Below are 9,687 nucleotides of genomic sequence, written 5' to 3'. Positions count from 1 at the left end.
ATTTTCTTCAACGCTTCCTGGTTTCATGGCTGAGTGCCCTTTCCTCTAGTGAAAGCACCACTCTCCAATATCGGGCAAAAGCTCAGCTTTTGGTGGTGGTTATAGCTCTGTATCACTGTGTCCATCTTCTTCCCTTTTGCAGTGCCATTAGGGACCAAAGGAGCTAAATAGTTAGAGCATAATACACCATTAGGAACCAGTCCCAGCTGCACAATACATTTCAAGCACACCAATGTCCACCCACCAGTTTCATCTGGAGTACATGCCCAGCAAAAGGATTCCAGTACTGATGTAACTGAGGCTTGCCCAGAGACAAACTCCATTGGAAGCAGTGGCACGACTAGACTGTGATTTTAGCAGAACCAGGATATCATGCTCCAAGTTCCCAATATGTTGCCTGGTGTCATATTTGAGCATGTAACTTGAAGTACTCTGTATGACATAAAATACGCTGCATACCAACAGATTTGTGTTGGAATTGATCTAGTCATTCTGAGTTCTTTATTCATATGGTTGAGCTGTGCAAGGAATAAACATTTCTGGTACCAAATTTAGAAAGAGTGTATTTTATTGTAGGCGAGAAGATATTATCTTCTCTGGTGGCAGTACTGGGGATTGATGGCAGTTTACAAAATGCAGAAACTGTGTGTGTGTTAATCTCTGATAGGCTTATCGCTGTACTAAACTGCTTCCATAAATTGTAGGCCTAATGCTGCTTTCAGTTACACCAACACACACCCAGTAACTCCCGGAGGATTTTAAGATACATAAATTACAGCAGAATTTGATCCCTTGTAGTGTCAGTATTTTTTAACGCTCATCTTTTCAATAGGTGGAACACATAAACACTCCAGATTGTTACTTACTTCACCAAGTTCAGTCTTGCTGGAAGGCAAGAGATGATACCCACTGAGTACAGCCAGGAGGGGCAAATTCCATAGACCCATTATGCAGGGTGATTTATGTGGCATTCATTGTGACTGGCCTTGGGGTGTTTGTTTGTCTTCTTTTTACAGTATATTGCTGGTCAACTCATAATGTATGTTATACTCAGACCTATGGATAAAATATCAAGTTCACAAAGGAAAAATAAGAACAGAATTTACATTTTATTCATTTTTTGTTTGTCTGCTGTTCTTACACATTCAAATGTCAAAATGCATTTGTTGTATCCTAATCTACATCAAACTGTCCTGCAGGAACATTCATTATTCTTTTATTGTCAGCAAAACACATTGAAACAGGGGTATTAAACATCTGGCCAACATATGTTTATGTGGCCCAAATGGCATATTCAAGTTCTAAGTATATAAGAATTCCTTTGAAAACAAAAGAAGTCTTGCCTCTTGATTTGGGAGAGAACCTATCAAATACGAGCTGGTATAACTAAAGCAGTGGTCTCTGCCTGAGACAATGGATAGCTTAAAGCAGTACCTGAGAAGTGCAAACTGCCCGTACTCTACCACTAATCTCATTTTAAGTCTAATGAGGGCACTTAGTCAGAATTAAGTAGTTTGCTGCTACGCCCCAGTGATTGACAAAGAGACAAGCTTAGGACTGGAGATAAGACAAAACCTGAATATTGCCAAAAAGAAGGAAATGTGTAAAGAGCGAAAGGAGCAGAGACTACAGAAGAACAGGGACCAGAAAAAAAATGAAGGTTTGGAAAGGCCACAAAAGGCAAAAATGTGTGGCCATAGGAAGTGGGCATGTTTTCACCCCAGTAGAGAGGTCTCTCAGCTGGGGGTGGGGGTAGGACCAAAGAAGGAGATGCTATTTGCAGCTCACAGAGGTGTGAAAGCAGGCACAGCTCAGCTCCTGTGAGGCTGGTGTGAGGCTGCCTGGGAGGTAAATTCCAAGGCATCAGGTCATAGCCCCTGCAGCTCAAGGGTTTTCAGCCTCAGAGAATTTTCCTGCTGCCAGCACGTTTGGGGTAAGACAAGTGAGTTTCTGTAACAGTGGAAAAGGGCAAGGAAGGCGGTTCCAAAGGCTGAAAAGTGGGGGAGTGTGGGAAGGATCAGTGGTACTTTGGGCAGCATCAGTGTGATGGAAAGGATAGTAGATTTCAGGAGGATGGCAGTGGGATTTTCAGATTTATAAGAGACCACAGAGAGGCGATGGGCTCTGTCGCCTTTCCTCCAGTTCTCATGCCACTTCTCCCCCTGATGCCCTTTATTCCTTCCTTACTCCCTGGAGTACATGGGCTCCATTTCCAACTTGCCCCCTTCCCTAAATCCCACAATCCCTTCTCTCTACCCGAGCAGCCTTCTGCCCACATGTACTTCCTCCATCCCATCTATCACCCGTCCACATCCTATCCCACTCTGCACAACAGCTCCTCCAGGCAGCAGAGATTGCTGTCATAGGGATGGAGGCACAGGGGCAAAGCTAGGAAGGTGGAAATGGTAGAGGAAGGAGAAGGGCATACACGTGCAAATGATAATGCTGTTGATGTAGAAGACAGCAAAAGCAGGGTACAGATTGGGCCTCTTCAGGCTAGGAGAACCAAGGCACCTAGTTATCCTTTACGAGTCTTCACCCTAGTACTACTCTCTACCTTACAGCAGTCTAAAGTCATTGTAGTATGTCAAGTCACATGGGGATTGGCAGGGGAAGGTGTACTCCGACGAAACACACATGTTCATGGAACACACGTGAGTGTGGGATCCCCTTAGAAGACACATACTCTGTAGCAGCTGTGCAGGGCTGCAACCTCTCTCCTGCTGCGGGACCCCCAACCCTGGCCGCAGCTGGCTGGCAGGCACGCAGGGTGCCAGAGAGGGACACTGCTAGGAGTGCTGAACGGGCAAGGTAGGAGATGCAGACACTGTCCCAGGTGGTGGGAGGTGGGGTGAAACAGTGGGTAACTGATGGATCTCATGCATAAGGTACATCAGCTGGCAGGGCTGCCAAGCCCCTGTCCGTACAGGGATGAGCAAAGCACGGACAAAACACCACTCTGGAAAGAGGCAAGACTGAGAATGAGGTCAGATTCACAACACATCCAGACATATAATTTCCACCATACAAGACAGTTCTGTACCTTTATTCAACATGATAGTTAAGAAGCTTGGAAATAAACAGGGGGAAAAAACCCTATGATCAAGGCACTATCACAGAATTCAAACATCAGTGGCTGCCTGATGAAAAACATTGGCCATTTGTTTTGCTGGATAATGGAGAAAACCATGTCTTTTTTCTTCTTCTGTTTTCAACTGGAATAACTATACTGTGGGGTCTTGTCAGATGCTTTGATCACTTGGCATTATAGGCTTATGTAAGTATGTGCCCACTTTACAAATTTAGCTAGTGTACTAGTCTATTCTAGAGTAACTAAATTATTGCAGTGTGATGACTTGGGGTCCAATTGTCAAAAGCCCTACCAAATGGCTTAAAAACTTGCATCGTATTTTCCAGAGTAACTTCAGCACGTATGACAGGAGACGTTTGTGGGTGGTAAGGGAACGGCTGCTATATAAAGTAACGCAGGTTCAGTTTCTTTGGGGCAAATTAAAAGGGGAGTATAATAATAACAGTAGTAATGGTAACAACATCATCAATAATAATGATAGGTTAGCACTCCTTTAGCTGAGCTCCAGTAACTCTGCTGCAGTGATGCTGCTGCCCTCAGTTGCCCATCCTCCCCTCTGCCAAATCATTGCTGCCGCAGAAGCAGCGCGGGAGGAAGGGGATGCGTGCCTGGGTCCTTGGCTGTCCCCACATGCAGCCCACGAAGGCTCTGGCTAACACGTGCCGCTGCGAAGTTCAGCACTTGAGCTGTGAGCACACGTTTCCCGGTTTTGCTCCAGAGATAACAGCCTCCAGCAGTGAGGTGGGCTGGACAGCAAGGGGGTCAGGACAGCATCCGACCCATAAAAATCAGAGCGTTTATTTTTAACTAGAGGAATGGGGACCCTTGTGCCGTGTCTGAATACCTATATCCCTGCCGTAGGATTGCCACACTGATGGTGTCTGAGAAGCTTTTCTGTTGGGCGAAGCCCAGTGTTGGGTCAGGGGAAATGAGCATTTCCAATGAAGCAGAATGAGTAACCTTTTGTTAACCAACAAGAAGAACAATTGAAGCATAAGAGCTAGGTGCAGCCCCCCCCCCCGGTCTCAGGTCATAACCAGAGATCGGTGCAGAAATTGTTGCCCTAGAGCTGCACCATGTCCCACTCAGTCCTGGGGTCAGCCATCACCCGTGAGCCGAGGCCGAATCCTGCCCACCCCTGTGCTTGCAAAATGTCCATGGCTCTTCCTCTCAGCTGAAAACAGCTGTTGCTAGGGAACTGCTTAAAGTCAAAAAGACAGCAAAGGATGAGAGGAGAGCAGCAGCTGAAGGATGGCAGGCTGGAGGCTGCCGAATGGGAAGGCGAAGCGGAGAGGGAGGTGAGACAGTCAGGAGAAAGGAGGGACTGAAGAGTGTGGGGTGGGAATTGTTTCCCATCTTGCCACAGAGCAACAATTCCCTGTCCCTTTCAGGACCTCGTTTTCTTAAAATCACTAAACAGCTTCCTTGATTTTTTTTTTTTTAACATGGCTGGGAGGGAGGTAGGATCGATCTCTTTTCATTTAGTGTGCTTTTACATTATACTTTCCATCCCTTTCCTCTTGTAATAAAAACATACAACTCTTATTTTTGCTTTCCCGCACTCTTAGGGACTGTTACTTTTTTCCACTGTAGCATTGAAATTGTGGATGCACCTCATTTTATAAATTCAGATGACACTAAAACAACAGGGTTTTTGTCTTTTTGCTTGAAATTTTCCTTCTCCCTGGAGTTAATGGGATGCTGACAGGTGATCTCTCTCTGGGAAATGTCAGAGTTACAGAGTTATTCACCATACAGAGGTATCTAAGCTCTAGTCAAGATCTGCTTTGTTCACCTAAGGGCCTTTTCCAAAGCCAGCTGAACCCAGCAGCAGGTTGTCCTCATGTGAAACTAACTTTGGATTAGGCCAAATCACCATGAAGCGCTGTTAGCCCATAGCTCACATGGAAGAGATATGGCTTACATTTGCATCTGGTGGCATTTGACAGCCCACCAAAGTGACTAGGCACCATTAGAGTTGGTACAGCTCTCTGCATGGGTCTAAACCACGGTTCAGACTCTGGCATTAGGTTTTCTCAAAAGATGCTTCAATGTCTCTGCCACCGCACTGTCTATTCTGTGGGTTGGAGTGTGGTAAGTGATGGCGTTTGAATTAGAGTGAATTCTAATTGTGGGCAGTACTAATGCTGTCTGAATAGTGAACAAATGCATCTAAATAAAGAACAAGATTATATAGTTCATTGCCAAGCAGAAATAGAAGGAAACAAAATATTCTTTGCAATTTAAAAAAAATAATAACATCATGTGGATAAAAGGGATGGTAACGAGAGATAGATATATATATATATAAAGTCATTAAAGAAAATAAAATAAGCTATGTGTGAAGTTTCCAAGCTCAACTGTGGTTGCAATACCTTCCAAAGCAAGCCATGGCATATAATAAAAAGCTCTGTTTTATTGGTTTCAAATACTACAATGTATAATTGACTTATGGCAGGGGCGGGTGGTGGGATAGGCAGTGTTTCACTTCCAAGCATCTGGTCCAAAATCAGCCTTGGTTAGCAGTGATTGAATGTTATTAGTGTTTGATGGGTCTCTGGTGGAACCTATGAAATGCGTTGGAGGTTTCAGCGCACTTCCTAGTGGACAGGTGCCCATACCACTAAAACCACAGCTCTTTTGGAGCTAGTTGCATTCGCTCTCATTGGCAATTTCAGTGGAGAGGCTCACGGCTGAATGGAGTGTGGAGCAGTCTCCATGCTGAACATTTCTTCCTGTGGAGAAGCTTCAGCAGTCCTCTGCTGAGGCACAGTAAGGAAAGTACAGGGCTCAGTGGCCTGCTTTTCCTATCTGTTCTGAGGCCAAAGCAAGAAAGTATCTTTCAGCTTTTGGACCAAGGGGAATAAAGGAAGGTTACTGAGCTTACAAAAGCCCATTCTTCCAGGAGAGAAACCAGGGTGGATTTAAGCCCTACATGAGTGCTTGGTCTCTTGTTCCCAAACTGTCAGGCTTTGGGAAGGGAAATTCTGCTTGTTGTGATCTTCAGCAATCTCTTCTGTGGGACCAAAGGAGTTGTTATCCTGATGGGGCTCTTCTGTAATGCTTGCCATTCTCTGTGGCGAGATACGGTCATCAAGAGGCATGAGTCACCCCCAAGATGCACAGAATAAAACGGCTGGATAGGAACCATGTCATTTTCTGGACTTGGAAGGCTCACTCCGACCTCCCTACTCAGTGACAGGCAAGAGGACTGACCTCTGGAAATAAAGGCTCTTTGGCACATCAGGCTTGGTCTTTAGACGCTATTCACAGAGCTCCATAGCTCATGTTTCTTACTGACATTTACGTTTTACATATTGCTTTCACCACATCGCCCTTCTTCTATTGCTTCTTGGCAGACTAATAAATCCACTTGGCTTTTGATGGCTGTCTCTCAGGCTGCTTCCCCCAGCCATCTCTAGGCCCTGTTCATTTACCTCAGCAAGCAGGCATATCTTCTGCTTTGCTCCTATATTCATCTGCACTTGGCCTTGCAGTATCTGCCAGGCAGTTCAACATCTGATTCTGTTGTTATCCTAGGCAGACTGTATTAGGTGGCTTTTTATTAACCTCTTTGCTGCTGTAGGAGAAATGCACTGCAGAAAGGCCTTGCAAAGACAATGAGCCATGGTCAGCAAAGTTGGGAAGGAAGAATCACCCAGCAGCTACTGTGTAAGAAGCTCAGGAATTCCATTATTGCTATGAAAATCCTCAATAACTCATGCAGCAGATGCTGGACGACAACCAAAAGCCACTACCCTTCTGATGCTCAATAGGATCTTTCAGTAAGAGAAGCATTTGCACAGAAAGCTAGCTGCATGCCAGACCTGTGACTACAGACTAGTCTTCTCAATGAATTCTCCAGCCTCTTCCTGCATCCCAAAGCAGCAAAATATGGCTTTGAATCACCCCTCTGAAGGAGCCCTTCCATTTCATTAATGATACAGGCCACATGGACAAATGAGCTTCCTAACCCAGGCAGCATTCCTCTCATCCTAAGAGGTGTCTCTAACAGATGGAAGCAACATCACATGTAGCCACTTGTGTCTCCCCACTGATTATAGAGGGAGCCTGAATTCATGCTTATATACCTGGTTTTTAGATGGCTAAACTCAGCTGAAACAACCCCCTGTTTGCCTAAGAGTCTCAAGATGACAACAGGGTGTTTTAAATGGTGGAGGTGTAAGTCATCTGAAGTTACAGTTGCCTTCTTACAGCTTCAATATTTCCTGAAGGTAATGTATATATCTCAATATTATCCAGCAGGTCAAATTTGTCAAATAAGATAAAAGATGAGTTAAACCAGAATATCACTTTTTGTGTCCAGAAATGGTTCTCTGGGACCAGAGAGTTTGAGTAAGCTTTGAAGTGGAACGGAATTGAGTTGATATTAATTGCCCAGTTGCCTTTGGCCTGAGCAGATAGAAAAGTGCAGCTGTAGGTGCTGTCATTAGGAGACAACAGCATGGTCAGTGGGGTATAAAGCAGTAAATCATGAAAGGTTTATTCCTGCTACCTAATAGGCTGAATAACAAAAGGGTGATGGTTTGATCAGATGTGGTTGAGGGGAGAGCTCGTGCATCAAGAAAAGCATGATCCTAGCCAGGGCGATGGGGTCTGGAGAAGGAAGGGGACAGGCCCTGGAGAATGGCAGTGCTGACAAGGCAATATTTTGTAACAGGGAGGATCAGTGAGGCAGAGCCTCAGCACTGAAGTCAAAACAATTGAGCATGATTCACTGAGAGTAAAGTTATCTCAGTTGCCTTTCATGTGCAGAGACTGACATCAGAGGATATATGAAGAAGTTGTAAGAAGGGCCTTACAAATTCCAAACAGAAATGCCACTTCTTGACACATGGGAAGAGAAGCTTGGTATGTCAGCAGAGTCCTCTTCACCCCACACCAGTTTTTTATGTGTCTTTTGAAGAATTCCCCTTTACCCGCACCCAGGTGTTTTCAGCTACCAATTCCTTTTCCTCTGTTGAACCTTTCTTCCATTATCCTTCCTCCCTCACCTACCCTATCCAATGTGGGTCCTTCTAGCAAGCAGGTTCATGTCATCTAAAACACAGTTTCTGTCCTGTGATGAGGAGATGGGCAGCTTAACATAAGCCGTATCAGAAGCAGCAGTTTTAACTCCCTTATTTCCTTGGAGCAAGTTAGATTCCAGCTCTGTGGGCTCCTGGTTTTGGCAGTCTTTCTTTCACTGTTCTTCATGTTCTAGTATCAATCAAAGCTCTTGGGGAAGAAAACCCTGGAAGTAGTCTGTGGGAATTTCAAACATAAATATATTTATTTCAGTCACAATCATGAAAGGCATTTTTGTTTGTTTGGTTTTTAATACAGAACCAGAACAGGAAAATGCATTTAGGATGCAGTGGCGTCAAAAGCTGTGGTGGTGCTGTGGCTTGCCACGTTAGCAAATACTGCAGTGTAATAGGAATGGAGCTCTAAAGAAAAACAGCTGGCACTGAGGATCTGATGTCTACATTTACACATTTGGGGAGGTTTAAGTTGATCTAGCTGTATTCTGGCTCTGTGGACTTAATGCCCATTAGCAGGTATATTTCTGAAGCAAGTGTTTCCATTTAAATGGGAAAATAAACTAAATGGGGACAACCAGGAGATTTACTTCAGAAGTGCACTTTTGTGCCAAAATAAAATGCTAATATAGGCACATGATATGTGGCCCTAGGTGTGCTTCCCCTTTTATAAAATAGAAGAAATGATGTTCATTTGCTCCAAGAAAAAGGGTGTTATTAGCTACAGTCCATTTATCTGCTCAAGTGCGATGCACTAGCAATTGAAGCTGAATACTGCATATTTAGAAACATTAACACTTGGAAAGCCTATAGGAATGCCCTAAAAAGAAACATACCCTATGTTAACTATACTCTCTGTGCTTTAATGATCCACCCACATCCAAAATGTCGCCTCCCTCTTTTTTAATCCTTCTTTGGCCTCGTGCCACAGAGACTTGAAAAAAGTAGTTTTTCCTTTGGATTACGTGTGGTTGAGAGCCCCTTGCTAAATGCTGAGAACCCTCAACGCCTGCTGAGTCTGGTGAAAACTGACGGCACTCAACACTCTGTAAAAGAGCACACAGTCTCCTGCCTGTTAGCAAAGGATGTGGAGGGCAAATGGCTGTGTGGGTGTGAGCACGTCTACAGGGAAAAGAGGAAGCAGCTGTGTGTGAGAAAAAAAGAATGACCAAGGAAAAGACTTGTGTGTATGTGATAGGGGGAGACTAATACAGTTAAAATTGAAGTGATAAATCATACCTGAGATCTCTCTTGAGACCTATAAATAGGAAACTGAAAAGCATTTCCTTCTATTTATTTTATAAGTGCTATAAACTTTATCAGCTTTTAGTATTGGAGACTCGTGCAATATTTATGGGCTGTTTACTTTAGAAGTTATTCAGAGGTTAGCGTCAGGAGGCTAATGAAAAAGAAAATTGGGATGGGTAACGGAAAGAGGGCTTTTCCTACAGCCCCATAATAACAAATGCATCACATCTGAGTTGCTTGGCCCTCCTCCCAATGTCCTGTGCTCCAGGGATGCCTGTATTTCTCTAGCAGGTACTTACCCTGAGC

Source organism: Harpia harpyja, chromosome 8 (assembly GCF_026419915.1).
Source record: "Harpia harpyja isolate bHarHar1 chromosome 8, bHarHar1 primary haplotype, whole genome shotgun sequence".
In the NCBI taxonomy this organism is placed as follows: domain Eukaryota; kingdom Metazoa; phylum Chordata; class Aves; order Accipitriformes; family Accipitridae; genus Harpia; species Harpia harpyja.
Note: the sequence above shows the minus strand (reverse complement) of the source record.